The sequence below is a fragment of the Cnephaeus nilssonii genome, assembly GCF_951640355.1.
Source record: "Cnephaeus nilssonii genome assembly, chromosome: 16".
In the NCBI taxonomy this organism is placed as follows: Eukaryota; Metazoa; Chordata; class Mammalia; order Chiroptera; family Vespertilionidae; genus Cnephaeus; species Cnephaeus nilssonii.
The window spans coordinates 12,986,476-12,992,475 of record NC_137087.1 but is presented as its reverse complement, the minus strand read 5'-3'; the positions used below and the strand labels follow the sequence as shown (position 1 = coordinate 12,992,475).

The window sequence follows — 6,000 nt, the reverse complement described above, 5'->3', positions numbered from 1 at the left end:
CTGGACAACCAATAGGTCTGGGCTGCCTGTCACTACCTGAGCCAATTAAGCAGAGACGGGGTTGAGTCGTATATGAGCATTTATTCCAGTACTGCTGGCAGTATGGGAGAGCAGCAGGTCCTTCACGAAAATTTGCTCTGCCGCCCCCTCCCCTCCTCCCCCCCCCCCCCCCCCCATAAACCAGCTGCTTATATTGGGCAGGACAAAGATGACATGAAGTAGACAAAAGGAATAAAAATGGGTATGATGGTCACAGGTTACAGGCAATGAGGGCGGGAGGCCATTGTTTAAGCAATAGGGTGGTTAATCTTTCCATGATAATAGGATAATAGACCGCATTCCAAGGTTGACTTCCAGGCCCTGGGGGCGTACAACTCCCAGCTGGGTTAGAATGTGCTTTCTTTCATCAGAACAAAACAACCATGGTTAATAGAGCATGTTTAATATTTTAGTTTTTATTTCATAATCATAAACTTAACTCTGCAATCCAGCTAGACTGGGAAGGGGTAAGGAAATTATGGAACCCAATAAACTGGCAAGAGCACAAAGATTATAGAACATTCCAAGCAAATCGGGGTGCTCCCCTGAGCTACAGAAGGAATGGTCTGGTGGTTAGGATAAAACACAAGTCAAATTTATTAGAGATGTCCACAGTCAGCAATGGTGATCGTCTTGCTGGTCTTGCCATTCCTGGACCCAAAGCGCTCCATGGCTGTCACAATATGCATGCCTTCTGTCAACTGGCGAAGACCACATGCTTGCCACCCACCCGCTCAGGCTTGGCAGCGCAGATGAAACACTGGGAGCCGTTTGTGTTAGGTCCAGCATTGCCATGGGCAAGATGCCAGGACATGTATGCTTCAGGATGAAGTTCTCATCCTCAAATTTCTCCCCATAGATGGACTCGCCGCCTGTGCCATTATGGCTTGTGAAGTCACCACCCTGGCACATAAATCCCGGAATAATTATGTGAAAGCAGGAACCTTTATAACCAAATCCTTCCTCCCCAGTGCTCAGAGCATGGACGTTTTCTGCTGTCTTTGGGACTTTGTCTGCACACAGCTGGAAGGAGACGCGGCCCAGGGGATCGCCGTTGATGTCAAAGAACACGGTGGGGTTCACCAAGGCTGACTTCGGGGCTGCGGCATCTGCAAAGCCTAATATTTCTTATAACCACGCTAGTCCCCAATATGTATTCTATTTATGCCCCTAACAAGAATATGAATTATTTTTCTCATTGATTTTCTCTTTGGGATGTTAAGTTTCTCTATCCAAAGCATGCTGTAGGCAGTTGTAGAACCTTTCAATTCTCTTATTTTCCTCCATTTTTCTATTTGCTATCTTTAATAGGAAATAGATCTATTCCTTTGTCACCATCTATTTTCCCTGTGGCTTAATGGGACTCCTAAGCCATCTGTGCCCCGGGCAGTCTTTTTCCTCTTTCCCACTGTTTTGCCGGAGTTCTGAAACCAGACGCTGCAGCTCTGAAGGCACAATCTGTGCATCCTGCAACTGGAGATACTGCACGCGAAGAGCAAGGGGTTCGCATTTCAAAGTGGCATCACCGTTCGCTTTCTTCAGAGCCACAATCACATCATGTTTTACACAAGGTTTGTAACTATAGTAGCCAGCAAGTTTTGTTTCTGAACCTCGAGCCAGTTACACGCCCTCCTAGGAGGATGCGGCCAGCGCAGGAACTGTAGGTGAACATCTGTGCCGGAGCTGCAGGAGCGCAGCCAGTCCTCGTCCTCACGGCCCCTCCGGTCGAGGAGCGCTTTTTGCTCCGATTCTGCGCCTCCCATCCCGTGAATCCCCCCACACCCCCAGCGATCCCCGCGGGAGGGATTTAGGGCCCGGACTTGGGCGTTAGCTCTCGCCTTCCCCTGGGGCCGCCAGAGCGAAGCCCCATTCCGTCTTAGGTTGACCCGGTCACCGGGCTGAGGTAGTCGGTCGGGTTTCCCCGCACCCGTCCATTTCCGCACTTCTGTGCGCCCTCACTACAGCAGACAGTCACCCTAGAGAGTCGCTAACAGTGGCACACTGGCCTGGAGGGGATTTGGGGAATCCCCACCCCGGGAGGGCGGCGCGGGGCGGGACCCGGCTCTGTTGGAGGGGGGCCCCCCCGACAGACCTCCGCGCCCGGGCACAGTCCTCCCTCTCCGGGAAGCCGGAGGCCACGCCTTCCTTCCTCTCGCTCCGGGAGGCCCCTCCCCGCAGGGGGGCCCAGATGGCTCACGCCTGGGGGCGGGGCTGCACACAGACCACGCCCCTCGACGCTGGCCCCGCCCCTGAGCAAGCGGCCCCGCCTCGGGGCGCGGACCGCAGCGACCCGGAGTTTTCCGCTGAGTTGGCCCCTCCTCCGCCCCGCCCTGCGGCTGCGGTGCCCGCCGGGCCGAGAACCCCGAGAGCCGGAGCGGACCGAGGACCGAGCTCACACCGACCCAAGCGCCGCGCCCGGACGCCCGCCTAGAGCGCCGCTACTGCCGCGCCCCGCTCACCCCTCGCGGCTCCGCACCCGGTGGCCGGTGGCCAGGTGGGTAAGGGTCTCGGCTGGCCCTGCGGGGGACCCTCGTTGCACCGCGTGGGGGTGGGGGCGGTGTCCGGCTGGTCCCGGACGGGCTTCCTCAGCTCGGTCAGCTGCGGGGACTCTCCTCCCCGTGGCCCCCAGGGCCCGGGCTCGTGACTGCGCTGCGCCGCCGGGGTCGGGGCTGAACGGCCTGGGCGGCGTGGGACCGGGTGATCCTGGCCCAGGGGCGACGGGCCGGGGTGGGGGTGGCCGCTGGTGCGTCCCCTCTGACCCAGCTGGGTTCTGAGTGTGCGTGCGCCCTTCCGGGAAAGGCTGCCCCGGGCGAGCTGGTGGGGGAGGCTGCCTTCAGGAACTTTCTCCCGGAACCGGGAGGACGCGAATTCCTGGGAGTTTCTCTGTTGCTGGAGTGTATTTGTGAGGCACTTTATTTGAAAGAGCGGGGTTCATCCCGGGTGCTGTGTTCACCTGTGTTCACCTCCTCCGCCTTTCCACCTTCTCCAACCTGGGCGACAGTTTCAGGGAGGGATTCTTGGACCTTTATCCCCTTGCGGGCCTCAACTCAGCCCCTGAAGGCTTCACAAGGTAGAAACTGCGTCTGACGTAGAGAATGAAGTTCTTCACCTAGAGACGTGGGAGGGCAGATTGGTAAGCCAGGCGGTACTAGCTCAAGCAGGAAGCTGTGCGCCTGGGCCATTTCTGTCCCCGCCCATCTAACCAGTGGCTTTGTGTAGCGATGGGTGTTGAGGACTGAGCCTGGGTATTGAGGTAGCTAGCCACTCTGCTCTATACAGGCCCTTCACTTTGTCCCCTCCTGCCCTGGCCTGGGCATGGGGTGGCGCTGTGAGGGGTGAGCCTCTGCCCTGCCCACACAACAGGAGCAAAAGCTTGCAGGGCAGTGCCAGTCTGAGTCCAGGAGTAGCTCACCCCTAACTGGCTCTCAGTAAGTCCCTTCATGCCTTTCTTGCTTCAGTCAGTTGTTGGGGATTCCAGGAGGATTAACGGGTACCCTTCCCTCCAGGCACTTTCTGTGCTGCAAGGTGTTCCCTGATTAGAGTGGTGAGGTGAGGTGCCAGGGTAGTTTGTTGCCCTGACATTGGTGCCTCACCTCAGGCTCCTGCATCCCTCCCTAATCTTGTCTCTTAACTAGTCTTCAGACATCGGTTTCCTCATCTTTAAAATGGGGGTGATAACAATACCTCCCTCACAGGGTGACTGTGAGGAAGAAATGAATTAATATATTTAACAACCATACAGCTCAGGCACTGACCTGAATAGGTGGTGACTCATACCATACCTGTGTGTCCCCGGTGGATGTCACCCAGATTGGACATAAAGCTTACAGCAGGGCCTTGTGCATAAGTCATCATCTGTACGTGTCAGTGATAATGCAGTAGTAATAGCTATCACTCCCTTCATGCAGTTGAAGGTCCAGCCAAGTTGAACTGCTGTTCTGACCTGTCCCCTCTGTCTTAGCTCATGCTGTTATGCCCTCCTTCCCCCATTCCTACCCCGTTATTCAGCACCTTCCTGGGAGCCATCACGGTGCCTGCTCCCACCAAGAAGGGACAAGATTCGCGGCGAGTCCACAAAGCTCTCCTCCTCCACTCCTTTGGCACTGACCCACTTCTTATACTGGCCTTTGGTAGTATTTATATGGCCACATGTCTCACCTCTGCCCTGTCCTTTGTCTCTGGAGGTTGAGGGCTGTTTCTTACAAATCTCTGAGCCGCACTGCACCAGGATGGGCCTTCCTAATGTGGGTGCTCAGTAGATGTCAGCTGAGTGAAAGAGGCAGGCCAGGGAAGCAAGGTTTCCCTGTTGTTACATTAGACCTGGAGATGGAAATGAGTCCAGACTGAGGGGTGGCAGTAGGAGCTGCCTGAGAGGCCAAGTAGCAAGGCCTTCGAGTTCCTTTAAGTGGCCAGGGCAAGGGTGACAGACAGGGCCCATCCTGGATTGCTGTTCCTAGAAGGCCAAGATTGATGAGTGTGCCTTGGTCACGTGATTTGGAGGAGGCTGGGTAGTTCGGAATGAAGGTGGGAAAACAGCCAGAATAGGTTAGTGTGGGTTCTTCTTGAGAATTCACTGCAGGAGAGGGAGAGAGAGAGAGAGAGAGAGAGAGAGAGAGAGAGAGAGAGAGAGAGAGAGAGAGAGAGAGAAACACCAGTGTGTAAAGGTGGTGAATGTAGAAACGAAATTTGTTCAGAGGCCCTTGGGCCTTCCTATAGCTCTCCCTCCTTCCTCCCTCTTAGGTGCCATCATCTCCCCGTAAACCTGAAGCAGTTCCTGGCACTTGGTTCCAAGGGACACTTGGGGGAGAATCTGTGTGCGGGTGTGTGTCACAGTCATAGCCAAATAGACTCAGGTTTCTCTGGATTTTTCTCTACAACACCTCTGGTCTCATTTCCCTGGAACATCAGGAATTTGAATGCTGCCAGCATAGGACACCTCTTAGGTAAAAGGAAGAAACAAAAGTTCCCTTGGTGGGAATTTGCATTTTTAAAAGGAGTTGCTGAAATGGCATCTACCTATTTACCTAATAAAAGAGTAACATGCTAATTGACCATACCTTTGTGACGCCCACCAGCCTGTCAGGAGTGAGTATGCAAATCAACCCATCAAAGATGGCAGGTTAATTTGCATACACAGGCACCTTGTGGCCATGGACAGGGCTGGACGCAGGAGTTCCACACCACCCTAGTCGCTCGGGGCCTCTGGGCAGCGTGGGAAGGCAGAAAGGCGGCTCCGGGCCAGAGGGGAAAGGCTGCTCCCTCCAGAGCGAGGGTGATGCCAGCAGACAGGGGAACGAAGGCCCATTCTTGCACGAATCTTCATTTGTGCATCGGGCCACTAGTATCTAATAACTACTGAAGCCATACATTCAGTCTGCTGACCCTAACCCCGAAATTAAAGGCCACATGGTGTGAGGATCTTAACAGTAAAGCCAGAACAGTGACTCGAATCACAGCTGACCATGCTACACTGATGTGAGAACTTAATGGGTGAGGGCAACCAAGGAGTCAGGAGACAGCTCATTCGTGTTAGATGACCAGGCACAAGCCATGTAACCACACAGACTCTGTGTTCTGGATGGTAAAATGCCTGCCTCAAATGGTTGTTTGCAGAATCCAGTGAGATGTTTGCAAAAGGGGTTTGAGCTCAGTTAGGGGGTGGTGATACCTTGGGTGTGTTACTGCACGGGACCTTGAAGCTGGGAGTGGCACGCTCAGGTCTGCCAGGTGCTTGTGCTCCTGAAGGTCCCACTGTCTTATCAGAACAGAAGGGAGGAATTGAAACCAGACAAGGCTGCCTGTCACTATTTGAGGCAATTAAGTTAGAAACAGGGTTGAATCATATATGAGTGTTTATTCCAATAACGCTGGCAGTATGGGAGAGCAGCAGGTCATCCACAAAAATCTGCTCTGCACCCCACCATAAGCCAGCTGCTTATATTGGGTAGAAGGACAAAGATT

The 6,000-nt window shown here is 54.3% G+C and overlaps 1 protein-coding gene and 1 pseudogene across 2 annotated transcripts in view; one reads left to right on the top strand and one right to left on the bottom strand.

The window, feature by feature from the left end:
• Nucleotides 1-441: 441 nt before the first annotated feature.
• LOC307112979 (peptidyl-prolyl cis-trans isomerase A-like) lies at nucleotides 442-1,380 on the bottom strand (annotated as a pseudogene). Its single transcript has one exon. The product of its transcript is annotated as a peptidyl-prolyl cis-trans isomerase A-like (transcript).
• A 930-nt stretch (nucleotides 1,381-2,310) lies between these two features.
• The window catches only part of ANXA11 (annexin A11), a 46,588-nt gene continuing 42,898 nt past the window's right edge, over nucleotides 2,311-6,000 (top strand). The window contains exon 1 of the mRNA XM_079793292.1: nucleotides 2,311-2,533. The gene's annotated coding sequence lies outside the window, so the exon portion shown is untranslated. The remainder of the gene's footprint in view (nucleotides 2,534-6,000) is intronic.